Raw genomic sequence first — 17,693 nt, forward strand, 5'->3', positions numbered from 1 at the left:
ACTCTAGATAGTGTTTGAAGACTCTGAGTGTCATGATGTCTCTCAGTTGGACAAAATATTCCAATGTTAGTTTGAGTTAACCGCCAAAATACACCAGCCGCAGCTAAAGATTTATATATATAGCACTTGATAAGACCTGGTACCCTCGGATGAACTTAAGGGAGTACTGTAGGCGGCTTTGGAGATTTCTTAACATCCCTTCCCTAGCGATTTTGTCCATATATCTCATCTCACTCTCCTCTTGTGTGTTACTGATACAAACTTTACCGATGTTCAAACGATATAACACAGAAGGGAATGGTAAGGCGTAATATGCAGACTAAAAGATAAACTGCCACGAAGACCCCCTACAATACTGCCCAGGATGTCCCCAAGAGCCGCACATGTGGTGAGAGTAGCGCGGGAGAGCAGCCAGCATTCCGGTGTTGGGTGTAAGCTACTGCATCATTGATATCCCCACCCTCCACCCTCCACGACCCACCGCGACTCTACCTGCCGTCTCTCACCTGTTCCTCACCTGCAATGACGTTGGAACACCTTGGACACTGCTCAGGAACGCTCTTTGTGGGAATAAGTGTGATATTTGTCGTCAGTGATAAGTGTTTGGGATGCATCGTTAAAGTTACAACACTTCACCTCACCAACTTGTTTGAGGGTAACGTGTTCAGGAGACATCGCACGCAGTAATGATTTTGTAAAAAAGAAACATCTGTGAGTAGGGACAGGGAACGGGGAGTATGTGTGGGTGGATGACTTACCTGAGGCGGTGGCGGTGGTGTATGGTAGCTGTGAGAGGGTGAGCCACTTCCGCTCACCTGGCGTCCCCTCCCAAGAGTGAAGCAGCGGGAGGCAGGCTGGGGCGGCACCGCGCACGCCCGCCACTCTTACTTCCACCACCCGCACACACTACACTCGTTTGTGTGCTCCCTGCTGTATTTTTGGCCTCATGTGATGGAGCGAGAACCAGTACACTGGCATAGCTCTACACTGCACCACTTCTATAGTACAGATACATTTCTCGTCCTCCACTAATCACTTAAACTTCCACTTGTCGAATCCAGGTCATTAATTTTGGCAACATACAAGTTCCCAAACTTTGGAATTCCGTCACACTGCAGGATGCTGCAGAAGCTACCGCTGGATTACAATGCTCTAAGCCTTAAAAAAATGTTGTCAGATCCACAATATCAGTTTACTTGGTCGTAAACTAAAGAAACTTTAAACTCTTTGACCTTTAGGCTCTGTTGATTGGAATAAAGGGGGGTAAAAAGGGCAACACGACACGTCAGATTCAGCTTGAGATTTGGGGGGAGGGAGAGGGGGAGCGTGGGAGAGTACAAGGCACAATAATCGATCAGATGGTAACGATGCGTGCCCCGTTGTACATGGTGAGGTGGGGAGTTGACGGGAGAGGCGCCACGCGGGTGTTGAATGATTATAGGATTACTGCAGTGTGAACGAGACGGCCGTGTCAGGTGTGTTTTAAAGACGATAGGTAATTGCCGGCGCCACGCAGCCTCCCACCCAAAAGGTATGTCACAGCACACACGCCACCACTGCCAGGCTGAAGGACGTATTCTAGGTGGCACAGCAGGCTTCAGTGCATATTGTTCTTATCGATTTATTCTGCAGTTTACACCTTTAACATTCTCTTGTACCGGATATGTATTTATGAGAGTATCTAGTTACGCATTTCCCGGTTTATTTTTCGTAAGTTTTATCTATTTCTTCTTAGTAATGTTCTCATTCTTATCAGTGCTCGTTTTCATGACCTCAAGCTTATATTTATATGCCAACTGACCCCCAAACTACTAAAATGTTCCTGGGATTGGTATTTCGATGTAATTTTCTTTGGCCTTCTATTGACAGCTTTAAAATTGTGCAACCCCAAAACGGACGAAGGCGGGTGAGTATTCAAAAGGCGCAAAATCAGCACACATCAATACAACTATCTCAGTACAAGGACTTTTTCTTTTCAGCTTCGAACGCAGATACGGTACGGAGCGAGTTCGATGCGAATGAGCTCTGTAGTCTGTTCTGCGATTCGTTTGTTTCATATGAGTTACAAAAACATGCAGATATAAATATTTACGCATAAATGTTAAAGGTTTAAAACTTAGAAGTAAACTTGGGGAAATGTTATGCGCTTTTTAGTAAATGTGGCTTCTCTCTTTTCAGTCCCATTAAGCTTATGTCACACGATGTTACTATGATGCCAAGAAACCTGGGGCATCTGTAACACTGAAGCTAAGACGATTTACGTTCTGGTCGAGAATAGACATCTTTTGTATCTCACTCCAGCTTACGGCGGACGATTTTATTCAGCTTACATAAACACCGCTGTCAAAGGGTTAATATCGACATACTGTACTTTGCATCAGTTACAAACGAGAAGATAATAGTAAGGTGTAATATGTAAGATACGTCGCTCCTTTCCCGCTCCCTACTCAGTAACGACCCTCTCCCACGCCACAGCAGCCTCCCTATCCTTGATCCTCACAACAGTACCACTACCACGACCACCCTCCCTTCCACCTAAGCAGAGTATCTTTTGCTTTCTTATATGTATCTTACACAGTATCCTCAAAAAGAAAATTATCCTCATACCGTATCCATAAAACGTATCCTCATAAAGTACCCACGTAAAGTGTCCTCATAAAGTACCCACGTAAAGTATCCTCATAAAGTACCCACGTAAAGTATCCTCATAAAGTACCCATGTAAAGTATTCTCAAAGAACCCACGTAAAGTAACCCCATAAAGAACCCATGTAAAGTATCCTCATAAAGCAGGCTACCCATGTAAAGTATCCTCATAAAGTACCCACGTAAAGTATCCTCATAAAGTACCCACGTAATGTATCCTCATAAAGTACCCATGTAAAGTATCCTCATAAAGTACCCACGTAAAGTGTCCTCATAAAGTACCCACGTAAAGTATCCTCATAAAGTACCCACGTAAAGTATCCTCATATTCCAACCGGTGAAAGCGTTTTAATATGGAATGGGAGTGCTTGCTTACTTGTTTAGGTGGGAGCGAGTGTGGTGGTGGTTGTGGTGGTGATGGTGTGGTGGTGTGGTAGCAGTGGATGTGGCACTTGGGATGAGGTGAACGGTGGTGTAGCAATGGATGTGACGTAATGGTGGTGGGAGTGATGTGATGCTCGAGGTGGTGGTGGTGTGGTGGTGATTTGATGTGATAATGATGTTGTGGTGGTATGGTAGTGATGTGGTGAAGTGGCTGTGAAAGGGATATGATAATGAAACTAGTGGTGGTGGTGGTGACGTATCTGTGGCGCTTGTTGCAATGTGACAGTGGCTGTGGTGGGAATATGGCAGTAGTGCTAGTGGTAAAAATGGTAGTGGTGGTGATGTGGTTGAAGTGGTAGTGGTAGTGGTGGTGATGTGGTTGAAGTGGTAGTGGTGGTGATGTGGTTGAAGTGGTAGTGGTGGTGATGTGGTTGAAGTGGCAGTAGTAGTGGTGGTGATGTGGTTGAAGTGGTAGTAGTAGTGGTGGTGATGTGGTTGAAGTGGTAGTGGTAACAGTGGTAGTGGGGTGACAGAGGCAGCAGCACGGCATGAATAATCCAGGTTGACCTCCACACTGCAGCGTCCTCATTCTGTATTGATGACCGCTCCCCTCTCTATTACATCAGCATTTCTATAATAACTCGTCACACACACACACACACACACACACACACACAAACGTAAATGCCGTTATATAGCGGAGATAATTTCAAAGGTGTTTAAATTATGTCGTCTTAGTATGTCAATGAGAAGGAACAGCGAAAAGATTGACGTTTATGCTTCATCAGACCACTGTGTATCTCTAGTAAAATTCATTATCTAGAAGGTAAATGCCATAAGGTTGAGTAGGCATCACTAAAAGATCTAGAAATCTGTCAAACAACGGCAATATCTGATCACTTCAATGTCAATATTTCACTGAAGCCAGCACTGAATTTCTAGTAAAACTGTGATGCAGAAAAAATGGTATGTCATAAAACAGTAGACAATTTCAAAGCTGTCTGAATTTTGTAGTCTCAGTTAGCCAGTGACAGGAGTAATAAGAGTGATCCTTCTACCTAGTCAATCCTCTGTCAATGTTCCACTCACGCCAGGATCATATTACTGGCAAACTGAGACCCAGAAAAACGAAAATGTCATACAGAAAATTGAGAGGACCTCGAATTTTGTCGCGTAGTGCCCAATGAATTCAATCTTTCACTTACATCAGCACCACACCAATATCTAGTAAAATCCGTGGCCTGCAAAAACGTAAATGAAGTTAATTCCGAAAGATATTTGAATTCCATCGTGTATCGGTTCGTCAGTAAGAGGAGTGGCGACTGGGGTGACCTTTCTGCTAGATCAATCCAATGTCAATGTTTCACTCACGCCAGCACCGTATTAGTTCCATCCGGGAGCTGACAAGGCCGCTTCGTCGTGGAGAATATTGCTAGTGTGTGAGGCTTGAGGGCGGACAGGTGTCACACAGCGTAAAGGACACACCTCAAGTATTTAGCATAGTTCTACCCACTGTGTCACATTTGTAGTCAAACGGTGATGGATGATGATTTTCTTTTTTCTGCCTCCTTCTCCCCTTTCTCTTTTTGTCTCACGCTGTCTTTGGTGGGAATTAGTAGGGATATTCCTTTTTAATATCTCTTACTTTTCTCCTTCATCTTTTTGGATCATCCTGCCTCAGAGGTGGAATGTTGGCCTGGGATGAGGAATCTTCCTTCTTTTTTCACGTCTACGTTTATTCCAACAGTCTCTTTGCCTCAGGATCCTGCCTAACATTAACTTTTTGGTGGAAATCAGGGTTGGAATGATGATGATTTTCCACGTCTCTTGCTTCTGTCTTATCTTTGATGATGGTGATTTTTTCACGTCTCCTGTATATGTATTATCTCTGTTTCAGGATCTTGCCACGCCCCGTTTCTTGAGTGGGATTAAAATTTGGGTTGATGATAACGATGATGATGATGATGATGATGATTATAGTGATGATGATGCTCTTGATGATGATGATGATACTGCTGCTGTTGCTGCTGCTGCTGCTGCTGATAGTGATGATGATGCTCTTGATGATGATGATGATGATGATACTGCTGCTGTTGCTGCTGCTGCTGATGATGCTCCTGATGGTGATGATGATGATGATGATGATGAAAATGCTACTGCTGTTGCTCTTGATGATGATGATGATGATGATGATGACCCTGATGATGATGATGATGCTCCTGATGATGATGATGAAGTTGATGATGATTCAGTCTTCATGTCTAGGGAAAAAATAATTTCACACACACACACACACACACACACACACACACACACACACACACACAATTTATTCTCCCTCATAAATACATCCCTAAAAAAGTTTGGGTGTGAGAGTTCGAGCAACAGGTGACAAGCTGTTGGCATTTGTTTGGGAGTGCACAGATTATAGGGTGTAGGACGAGGAGGGAGAGGGGAGTAGCAATGATACTTTCACATCAACACTGAATTAATTTTTATTCTCTCTTTCTATCTATGTTTCTCCCATCAGTTTTGCTTTTCCGTGCTCTTTGGAACCTGCCTCACCTGATTCTTTGGTGGGAAAAGAGGTCTGGATGATGATGATGATTCGGCCTTCATGTCTGGGGGAAAAATAACTCACTTCACACACACACACACACACACACACACACACACACACACACACCTACATACATACACACACACACACACACCATACATACACACACACACACACACACACACACACACACACACACACACACACACACAGTTATCAATCTGTTATCTATAGCCAGATGCCTTAAGCCTGTATGAGATGGCTACAGACAAACCATCACAACTTCTCCTCATACTCTACAGTTTGACTGCCCTCCCTCCAACTCAGCCCCCTCCTCACTCATATATCTCTCCACTCCATCCCTCCATCACATCCTCTGTCTCTCCCGCCCCATCACTCACATACTATACACTCTTTTAGTCAGTTTCTTATTCTCCATTCTGTCCACATGACCAAACCATCTCAGAGTATTTCTCTTGATGTTTTCAGTCACATCTACATCAACACCTCAATGTTTCTTTACTTCCATTCCAATAAATCTTTCAGTTTTTATAGCACATCAAATTTTAACTTTACTTTTTTTAATATCTTCCCTGTTTTGCACCTTTCATGTTTGTCTGTCTCCTCAAATAAGCATATGCATTCCTAAAACAAAACATTTTTTATGCTATCACTCATTAATTCTAATAATCTTCCACATTACACTTTTTCCTTATAGCAAAAGCAGGAAGAGGAATGTATGCCATCATATCCACAAGTTGAGTACAATACAGTGCATGTCATCAACATTCTTCAGCATTGTCAGTGGATCTGTAGATTTTAGGGTATTATTTACTGTACTGTGCCTACTCATTAACCCAATCTTTGTTCCACCAAAAATTTCTTATCCCCTTGGATCTGGTGACATCTTTTTGCAATATATTCTTGTTGCTATTTGATGATTTTATTCAGCTTGGGAGAGGCCACTTGTTGTAAAGGGGTAAGTGTAGGCTGCAGCTACCCTCATAATTTGAAAAGCCTCTCTTGGGCTTAGTAATATAATCTGCAGGAAGCAAAAATACTATAAATTGAAAACTACATTACCGGAAAGAAGTGGTTAAGAAGCAGAGAATAATACTATTCCCCAGGAACATATAATTGACATCACATATACCAAAACCTATGTACCTAACAACAGCCTGACAATATCATCAGCAATATCTCATCTCAGTTTTGGTATACTTCTTCCATCTGAACAACTCATAACAATGAAATTAAAACACATCACTGATCATTTACAGGGCATCCAAAACTGGTCAATCGCAATCCATGCATTTATAAAAAAAAATACTGAATACAGATTTAGGAAAAAATGAACTAACAACAAGCACCACAATTCCTTAAGTATTTGTGAGTATCCTAGTTGTGTGTTTCTGAGCACTTTCTTAACATTATATATGAAAGGATTATGGAAGGGAATAACTCAGGGCTGTTGTGCATGGAGTTTGTTAGTGACCAGCATTTCCTAAAACTGTTGTACTATACTCTTTAATTTTCTATTAATGGAATGGATAAAGGTACACATCAGAGATTTCTTATGACTTTATCTGTAAATTTCAACAACACATCCATTTGAGGCACAGCAGCCATCCATCCGGTAATGAATTTTACTTCAAACATGGAAAAACATTCCTTGTGTAATGGTTTTTGTGGCAACAGCTGTTCACTGTACCATACACACTGTCTACTTATTGTCAGACACATTTCTTAATTTTAAGGAATCTCTAATTTTAACTTCTCTTCATTTCAGTACCGATAAATTGCATAGGTGTGGTAAGATGGTCTCATCAAAGAGTCAATCATCCAATAAAAAAATGTGCACCCGTGCTAAAATAACTTAGTCATAATCTTGTTAACAACACAGTGATCAGTTTCTTGTTATAACACCACAAAATGTGGTCAAAGACTTTTGTAAACCCAGTATATGACAAGAAACAAAGTTCATGTTACATCAGATCAACTACAACTTCAAGGATACACCCTGACTGTCCCTGAAATAAATGCTTACAGTAGGTGGCTAATGAAATACTGACTTTTGTTGATTTGAAAAATCTGTTCACAGTAGGAGTGAATAAAACTGATTTTACTTACAACCAATGATTATTCTGTGAATGGTTCCCTCCAGTCAAGAGAAACTGATATGCACATGGAAGTAATAATCTTCTTTAAAAGGGTTTCATAACAAGTAACAAGGTGATTTAACAAGTTTAGGAAAATCAGTATAATTTGAACAATTTTGAGGATGAAGATAAGGGGCTGATATCTGAAGATGGGACAAAGTATTTCTGGATTATTGAATACAGTAAGTATTCCAAATACAATTAGCTCACCTGCATACACTGAGAGAAACCAACCACCAACTTTCCTCAATTTTACATTACAAAAAAAAAGCAGAGCGATCTAGATACAAAACTCCTAAACTGACTGGTCATATAAATGAAATTTCCTTCAAGCAATATCTGCTTGCATGGTATTTATTATGTAAGGCATCTGATTACAGTATCTATCTACACTAAGGCATCTGACTACAGTATCTATCTACACTAAGGCATCCGACTACAGTACCTATCTACCCTGCAGCTAGCGCAAATGTATCAAGTGGTCCAATTACTGTGCTGCACAGGATTTTGAGAATGGTGGCCAGTTGGAGACACCCAAGGCTTGAACTGTCATGTGCTATATAGGGTCAGCGTGAGCCTCTTAAGGGACACTTTAAAAGCTTAGTTGTCAAAACACAAAAACCCAGTGTAGGAGTAGGGAACAATACATTGCAGGAGTGAAAATGCAGACACAATGCAGTGACATACAGGAAGATGCTTAAATAATAATCTGTAACATCCACACTCCAGCTGGCAACATCTTATGGGCTGCAGAGATGACCCAGTCACATTAACAACAACCTGACCTGCTACGTCTTTCTCTAACCCTCATTATACATAGTTTGCTCTAAGGGTTTCTGCTTTCTTTGGCTTCTTGATGATTCCTTCATTCATGACAAGGCTAGACAATATCAGCTCCAGGCTGGGCCACATCTGCAATAAAGAAGCTGCCATCAGCTGACTGTCACCTAGAATCCCTTAAAATATCTCACATAAAATGGTCTCATTAGGCTGCTGATGAATCAGAATCTTTTGTTTCATTGAAAATGCCTGCAATTCACTAAGTCACATAAGAGTGATGTTTGTGCTTTTTAACCTTGCAATCATGAACCTGGAGCATGTCTCAATTTAAGTTACTTTACTTGAAGTAGCATCTTAAACATCACAGACTTAAAGCGATTCTGCCTAATGAAATATTTTCTGTTTTAAAACTTTTAGGTAATTTTATTCATTTTAGGGGAGATTTCTTGAAATGGAGGAATTAAACATAGACTTCATTTACCTGAGTACTACTCTGGTGCTCTTTTAAGCTAAATAAAATATTCTGGCAACAGAAAGAACAAAATAAAAACTACATTACTGGAATCAAGTGGTTACCATGTGGTAAGACTACCTGTACATGCAGAATAATAAGGTAAATAACACTGAAAGACATGGGATAGGGTGTTTTATGCTGGCCTCAGCTTCAGAGGCATTATCAGAGAGCTGGTATTGACCAGAGAAAGACAGAGGAAAGCTGTCAGATGAACCTGTCTTACCCTTGTTCAATGGAAAACAGATGTGAAACTGAAACTGAAAAATGATGAATGAGCTGAAACAAAATCCCTCACCAGTATCCTTTCTGATGCATATCCAGTGTGAGTGTAGAGGAGAAAATGTCCCAGGGGTGCATGGTGGGAGTTATGGAGAGCAGCACGATAAACCAAGTACAGTACCGTACAGATTCAGAAGTCACTCCACACCCATCTGGCTTCATTATGATATTTCCACACCTGCAAAAAACCAAAGATAAATATATCTCTTTGCACAACAACAAACTTTGTTGATCTGATCCAAAGTCTGGTGCATAAACTCCTAATCTGTCAATGGAACTCCCACTAGATATAATATTAACCAAGGCTATCTATCAATCTTTTACCCATTCATTAATTGGCAGGAAGAAATCAGTAGGATAGAAGTTGTGGAAGCAATGAAGAAAGTTAAATCGGGGAAAGCCCCAGGAATTGATGGAGTGTGTGGTGTAATGCTGAAGCATGGGGGAGAGATAGTAGTAGAATGGATGTGGAAGACGTGCAGATTGGCCTGAGAGGAAGGTAGAGTCCCGGAGGATTGGAAGTCAGGTATAATTATTTCCTTGTACAAAGGAAAAGGGGAAAAAGAAGTGTGTGGTAATCATAGGGACATTTGTCTTCTTAGTATAATAGGAAAAGTGTATGGTAGGATACTTACTGACAGAGTTAGAGAAAGAACAGAGAAATTAGTTGGAGAAGAACAGGGAGGCTTTAGGAAGGGAAGAGGTTGTGTAGATCAGATATTCATTCTTAGATCTTTAGTGGAAAAGTTTCTAGTGAAGGGAAAGAAGTTGTATGCGGCTTTCATGGATTTGGAGAAAGCATATGACAGGGTGGATAGACATGGATTGTGGAAAGTGTTAAGAATATATGGAGTAGATGGAAAGTTGTTGAATGCTGTGAAGAGTATGTACGATAATGCGAAGGCTGCAGTGCGTGTGGATGGTGAACTAAGTGAATTTTTCTCTTTGAAAGTTGGGTTGAAACAGGGATGTGTCATGTCTCCACGGTTGTTCAATCTTTACATGGATGGGGTAATAAAAGAGGTACAAGGTAGGGTAGTGGATGTTGGAGTGGCCCTGGTGAGAGAGGACAGTGTTTGGAAACTCCCTGTACTGTTGTTTGCAGATGATACTGTGTTGTTGAGTGAAGACGAAGGGGAGCTGCAAGGCTTGGTGGATGAGTTGGGGAGAGTGTGTAAGAAACGGAATCTAAAGGTGAACGTAGGGAAGAGTAAAGTGATGGTCTTTGAGAGAGGTGAAGTCAGTGAATGTACAGCGAGGCTGGATGGTAAGGAATTGGAAAATGTGAGTACGTTTAAGTACTTGGGTAGTGTAATGAGTCAGGATGGAGGTTTGAAGGGTGAAGTGCGTGAAAGGGTACAGCAGGGAAGAAAGGTTGCTGGTTCTTTGAAAGCAGTGATAAGAAACAGGGAAGTGAGCATGGAAGTGAAAAAGTTACTACATGACAGTATTGTGATACCAACTCCAATGTATGGAAGTGAAGCTTGGACGTTGTTGGAAGGACACAAGTCAAGAGTGAAAGCAGTGGAAATGAGTTATTTAAGAGGAGCCTGTGGAGTCACATGGTGAGACAGGCTGACAAATGAGGATATAAAGGAGCGTTGTGGTGTGGATGTGGATGTGACAGGAAACGTTATGAGGAACACACTGAGGTGGTTTGGCCATGTGGAGAGGATGGAGGGTGAAAGACTGACGAAGAGAGTGTATGTGAGTAAGGTGGAGGGGGGAAGTGGGAGGGGGAGGCCGAGGATGAGATGGAGGGATGGGGTGGAGAGGTATATAAGAGAGGGGGGTGTGAGTTGGGAGCAGGGCAGTGAGATGGCGGGGGACAGGGCGACTTGGAGGCGATTTGTTTATGGCCACCCCAAATGGGATTGAGGCGTCTGGCAATAGACAGATAGATAGATAGATTAATTGGCCCATTAGGAATGTAAGGGCTCATGGCCAGACAACTCACTCCAGTCAGTTAAAGCATGTGATCAATAGCTTCTTCCCTGGGCAGCAATGTGAGCAATAAACCTCAATCTTCCATGAATTTAAATCCACATGGGCTACATCTGGCTGAAGTACCTAACCAACTAGCCTAGATCACCAGGTGTCAAGAAGAGTATGTTTCTTCACACAGCTAACAATAAATGCTGCTGGTTCATTCTAAATTCTGGTGCACATAACTTCTAATCTGCTGCAACTGATTTCCCGTTAAGCCCATACACTGCAACACATATTCCATGATATGTAGCAAGTGAAAATGTAAACACAAAAATAATATCAGCTGAACAGGAAAGTAAATAAAAAGAGAACAAAAGGCTTCCAATCACCTCTGAAGTTGAAAGACTCATTAGAAATCAAGTCTCATAGATAATGAAAATATGATAGTTACTTTCTGAGGGTCCACATACAAAAACGACATATCAGTGACAGATGACTGAAGAAAAGCCCCTTGTTTTTCAAGACGCTGAGGATCATATCTTCTTGGCAATAAAATAACCCGGCATGCCGATGGAAGCTTCAGCAATTCAGCAACCTACTTCTTTACACACAATTTGTGTATTTTTGATCGATATAGTTTACAAAACAGTCAGTGATATGCAGTAATCATTTAAAAACCTTGTTATGATAGTGTTCTCACTCATCCTTACCTCTTTTATGGTGATAATGGTGAGGGAAGGACACATTTAATTCAGAACAACAACATAGCCATTTAAATCCCACAATGAGCTATCAGCTGAGTTTTGTTTACATAACAATCTCACGCGGCATGAGACTTCCAGAGAAAACTGAATACTGCAGAAATTAAGGGTGAACTGTTCTAAAACGAAGTTGCCCATGATTGACTTTGGATTTTTCTTTTTTATGTCGATCACAGTCAAATGCGGCAGAATAAATGCATAATTACATGTTTGTTTTGTCAATTATTGTTGAACACGAAACATCAGTAATGTTCATTATTATAATAAACTACTTGTGCTTACGTTTCGTTTCGTTTATAAATGCTCCAACATGCTTGCATGCGTCGACGTTGGTCACTTAACGGCTGTCCTCCATGCTGCTCGATCTCAAGCAACCTCTCTGTTCAGTCCCTTATCACTGAGGTCACACTCTATGACCTCGTCCCAGGTCTTTTTCGATCTGCCTCTCGCTACTCTGTCTCCAATAATAATAATAATAATAATAATAATAATAATAACAATAAGAATGCGTCATTCTGAATACTCTCTGTCCGATAGCGCATTTTTGTTTTATTCTCGCTGATGCCGGACGACTCTTGTGGTGAGAGGGTGCGTAGGCGTATGAGGGCTGTATCTTCCAAGTCCAGTTCGAGAAATCTCTCCTAAGCTAAATCAATAGCCTTGAGAAAGCACACACACACACACACACACACACACACACACACACACACACACACACACACACACACACACACACACACACAAAGTCTAATACCTCACAACCTAATACATCACAACGATGGGTGAGGTTGGGATGCTTGCCATAAGTGTGTTTCACCCCACGATAGTTTTCAAAGTAGCCTACTGGATGGTGATGCTGGAAGGTCGTCCGACATCGGTAAACAGGTCTAGGTCTTCCCTGGCTTCCTCCCGAAGGATCCGATGGACAATCGTCTTGGACACAGGAAGGTGGAAGGCAGGGGAGGGGAATTTGCAAGCAGATCGGTAAAGAGGTCACCGTGATCATGCTGGTATGGCCAACATGGACTGGAATCTAGACGAAAGAAATCTGTAAATTAAGGGTGCGGGCCTGATGAAGGCAGGAGTAGAGAGAGAAGAGAAGAGAAGAGGGACAGTGTGACAGAAGGGTGTGAAGAAGGGCGTCGGGGCAGGGGGTGCGATGAAGGGCGAGGGCTGCTTCGAAATCCTTGATGATCAGGGTGGACAGCCACCGAGCATATATTTAATCTGTGGCAGAACACAGACCACTCTAGTCGACCTGGGGCTCGAGTTTGTACTGCCTCAAGTTCAAGCGATACAGAACAAGCCTTTTTAATGTTAAATTTATTATTGTTTACCATCAAACAATTAAAGAAAATGGAGAATATAAAAGAGAACGTTTAACATTATTGGGATCCTTAAATAAATATGTATGGCTTGGTAAGGAGATCCGTAGTGAGAGGAGGCGAGAAAACTATTCATGAGAATAATGTTATAATGTAAGAGATTTCAGGGACAGGGTTGGAGAGCCTTGGAATGACCTGGAATGTCTTGGAATGGCCAACGTGGGATCAAACTGGATTTGAATACACTAAAGGCTATAATTGTGTTTCCCTCGTCCAGTGATGAAGATTAATAATTTCTTTTGGCGGCAGTAAGTTGTTGCTTAACTACAGTCTGTCTGGTTTACCAGACCTGCCGACCACATAAAAGTAACTGCTTCTGTGAGGACGTTATACAGGTACAGTGCAGTACATATAGCCTACAGTGCAGGGTACCGGCGCCCGTAGACACAGTGGAGGCGATTTGTGTGCGGCCACCCCTTACGGGTTAAGGCATCTAGCTATAGCTAGATGGATTGATGATGAGGATAATGATAATGATGATGATGATGATGATGATGATGATGATGATGAATTTTAACTGAGAAAATACAACGGCTCTACTTGGACCCCTCCCTAGGTCCAAGTCGGGCTGAAACTGTTCTATCTTTGCAGAAAAACAACACGAGTATAATTATTCTATCTCATCAAGTAGTATAACCGTGATAGCAAGACTCGTTTCTATATAACTCTAATATGCTGTGAATTAAACTGCACAGCGTTACATGCATGGTCGCTGCATTAAGTCACAGTCTAGTAAAAGAAATATATACCACTGACGTAGCTCTGGAGGGCTTAATCATTATACAAGTGATATGGAAAAATTGCAGTTTACTTTGAACTTTAGTCATGCATTTATCTAAGCTGATTAAACAGAACACAATTTAACGACAGTCTTGTTGGTCATTTACTGCACAAGTGTACACATTCTGTATAGAAGTGCTGTGAAGCGGAAGGAGAGTCATTGCATTGTCTTACTTTGTCACTGGGTACGGGAAGAAACTAAAATAAATAAATTGATAAATAAATAAATAAATAAATAAATCTTCGCTAAGAGAAGTTTGGGTAAATAATAACTAGTACTATGATCATCATCATCAGCCGTTGAGGTCCAATGCAGGACCGGCATATCCCTACCGAAGCAGGGACGATACAAGCCAATGTATCTCTACCCAGTGGCTTAGGCTATCTGGTAGAGACTGTATGTAGGGTGAGAAGTGCTTGTGAGTGTAATTGTAGTGTTGAAGTGGCTTTGGATATGTGTGTAGTCTGTGAACCAAGTGTAATCAGCCCGCCTTAAGCCGATTGGGTGCAAGCATACTCGTATGAGACACTGGTTCAACCACAGCACCCCTTATGTCCGCCAAAGTAGCAAGTGGCTCGGTGAACGATTCCCATAGTTTTTACAACTCTGGCGGGAGGGGAACCCTCACCCACCGGCGTGCGAAACGCACACTCTACCACTGTGCCACAGAGGCTCCGTACTATGATACTGTGTTTATTTTTGTTATTATTACTGACATTGTGGCCCCAGGTTCATCTGATACGTGAACCCGGTACACTGCAGGGTTAGGTTACCCCCATTTTACGCAAAGAAGAAGCAACCAAAGGCCACTCATCATTTCAGGAGGAATGGAGAGGAAGCTGAGGGGCGTTTGTGGAGCCGCATATATGTGTCACCGCGCGAAGGTGTTTCTCTCCAGCACATGTATAAACTGTAATAACACAAAGTAGAATGAGGAAAATGATGATGTAGGTAACTTTTATACTATTATCATTAAGTTTATAGAAAAAAAAATGTCGCTTATTATGTCCTACAGGCTATTCATGCAGGCTTATTATGATTCCGCATGACCTCTTCCTCATCGATTTATTTTGCACACGAAATTCTGTATCATCTCCTCATCACCGACTTATTTCGCACGTTAGGCGTTAATACTCCCTTTTCTGTTACTGATGGAAACTAAGTCGATATTTACGAGATATACAAGAGAAATTAACTCATACAACTAAGGACGTTTTTAAAAATTTCCTTGCCATGTATATACGAATTTATTTAGCTTAGGGGAGACTTGGCTAATCAGAGGAATGATATAGACTTTAATAACACTTTGACTATCATTTTATCTCCCCTTCTGAATACAATCTTTTGGTGGAAGCAAGAAGAGGGCAAAATTACAACGTCCTTCAGTTAACTGGGGATAAGGTGTAATAGAATAAGTCACTAAAGGGGAAACGTTATGGAATCTCGTAGAGTGGAGAATGGGAATAAGCTAAAAATATGGTGGCTGGGCAATGGCGTATCCAGTATGAACAGCTTCAATATGATAACGTATTTTTCTTTTCCTAGGATATTCACGAGACCTCCAGACGATTTTACTATTTTACTCAGTTCAGGAGAGACCTTTGAAACAGAGAGAGAGAGAGAGAGAGAGAGAGAGAGAGAGAGAGAGAGAGAGAGAGAGAGAAATAATGAGAAAGATAAGAAGAGAGAGAGAGAGCAACTAAATAATTCTGACAGGCGTTGCAATTTGGAGCAGCCAGTCGCCTTAGGCTTGTGTCTCACCGACCGGTCACACACTCAGTACGAGAGGCTTTTCCTAAGTTGCACAAAATCGTCTGGAAGCAGGAAAAAAATATAAACACTACACCTTCTGTTTGAACGGGAAAGAACGAGGGTTTCCACTAGGTTCTGTATTGAAACGAAGAGGAAGGATGAAGTAAAAAGGGAAAGAATGGAAGGAAAAACAGCTATGATTCTGCAGATACTTTTTTGATACTTTTGTTTACAGTTGGAGTGATCCGACATAAAGTTTATATACAGTATTTTCGTTGTGGGTTCTGTCCATTGAGGCGGGGGAAAAGGAGAAGCTTCCAGATAAATACTATTACTACTACTACTACTACTACTACTACTAGATAAAGCACTGGATACGCTCAAACCTGGGGGAGGATGAAAGGAGGAAGTTTCTGGGCAAAAAATGATAACAGATAAAAAAACAATTTTATACGCCCGTGCCTGATGCCGACAGTCTGAGGTGAGGTGAGGTAAGGTGAGGCGAGTGCAGGAAAGCACAGTGAGGGACCTGTCTGTCTCAGTGCGTTGAGTTCATTAACGCTCAGTTCTGTTTAAATAAGCGACGGAGACCACGTTCCAGTGGGGGATGAAAGACAAGCTAAATCTTTCGAGCTTTAGAACATTAAAAACAGAACTTGAAAAGGTGAAAAATGTTGGGGAAAAAATGAAGAGAAAGGGATGTCACACACACACTCACAAGCTGGCGCCCCAAGCCTGAAAAATGCAGCCAACACGTCGTCTTGTGTTATGAGGGAAGGATCTGATCGTTTATTTTGTTAATGGAGCGCAATTGAAATTTTTAATAGGCAATTTAATCCTCTCCATCAGCGAGCATCGTGACTCTGATTAGGCCCCGACCTCGCTAAACTGTTCCCACTCTCACCCGGTCGTCATTTAGTCACACACGCATCTACGCCTTCGCCACAGTTTTCGTTACGGCGTGAATGATGATGGAGTGCTAGGGTTAAAAAAAAAGGTGGCCGAAACGGTGATGTATGGGCTGGGTGAGCGGTAAGCAAGAGCCGAACACGAGGAGGGTGTGTGAGTGGAGGGGGGGAGGGATGGAAGGGCGGATTCGTCTAGAGTGTGCAGTGCGAGAATCAATTTGGGATTTGTTTGCTATCCATTGTAACTTGGTGGGAAAAATAGACGTGTGTTTTTCAATCCGGCCCTTTTCTGCAAGGAGGGACGCGCTGGGAGGAAAGTAAGCTCCGGGCGGATGCTGTGGTGGAAAGGATATTATGAGAGAGAGAGAGAGAGAGAGAGAGAGAGAGAGAGAGAGAGAGAGAGAGAGAGAGAGAGAGAGAGAGAGAGAGAGAGAATAATGGGAGGGAGGTGAGGGGAAAAATGGAGGAGGGGAATGAGGAAAGAAAGATATGATGACAGATGTGCAAAGAATGGGGAGTTAGGAGGGAAAAGGAGGGAAGGAAGGAGGGATGAAGGGAGATAAAGAAGTAGAAAAGGAGGGGTGGAAGGTGAGGGAGAGAGGGAAGGGTTGGGCTTGAGGGAGGGAGGGGGAGTGAGGGGTGAAGGAGGGAAGAAGCATGAGAGGAGGAGTATGGACAAGGGAGGTAGGGTACGGGAGGAAAGGAGGGTGTGTGTGTGTGTGTGTGTGTGTGAGAGAGAGAGAGAGAGAGAGAGAGAGAGAGAGAGAGAGAGAGAGAGAGAGAGAGAGAGAGAGAGAGAGAGAGAGAGAGAGAGAGAGAGAGAGAGGAACGAAATAATTCAGACACGCGTTGCAAT

At 42.1% G+C, this 17,693-nt stretch overlaps 1 protein-coding gene across 1 annotated transcript in view; it reads right to left on the reverse strand.

Moving 5' to 3' along the window:
* Window positions 1-815, reverse strand: part of LOC145404891 (uncharacterized) — a 52,558-nt gene extending 51,743 nt beyond the window's left edge. Inside the window, exon 1 of the mRNA XM_080276392.1 lies at window positions 759-815. The gene's annotated coding sequence lies outside the window, so the exon portion shown is untranslated. The remainder of the gene's footprint in view (window positions 1-758) is intronic.
* Between the last annotated feature and the right edge of the window lie 16,878 nt (window positions 816-17,693).

Source organism: Coenobita brevimanus, chromosome 65, assembly GCF_032717465.1.
Source record: "Coenobita brevimanus isolate Jiangsu-jjx chromosome 65, ASM3271746v2, whole genome shotgun sequence".
In the NCBI taxonomy this organism is placed as follows: Eukaryota; Metazoa; Arthropoda; class Malacostraca; order Decapoda; family Coenobitidae; genus Coenobita; species Coenobita brevimanus.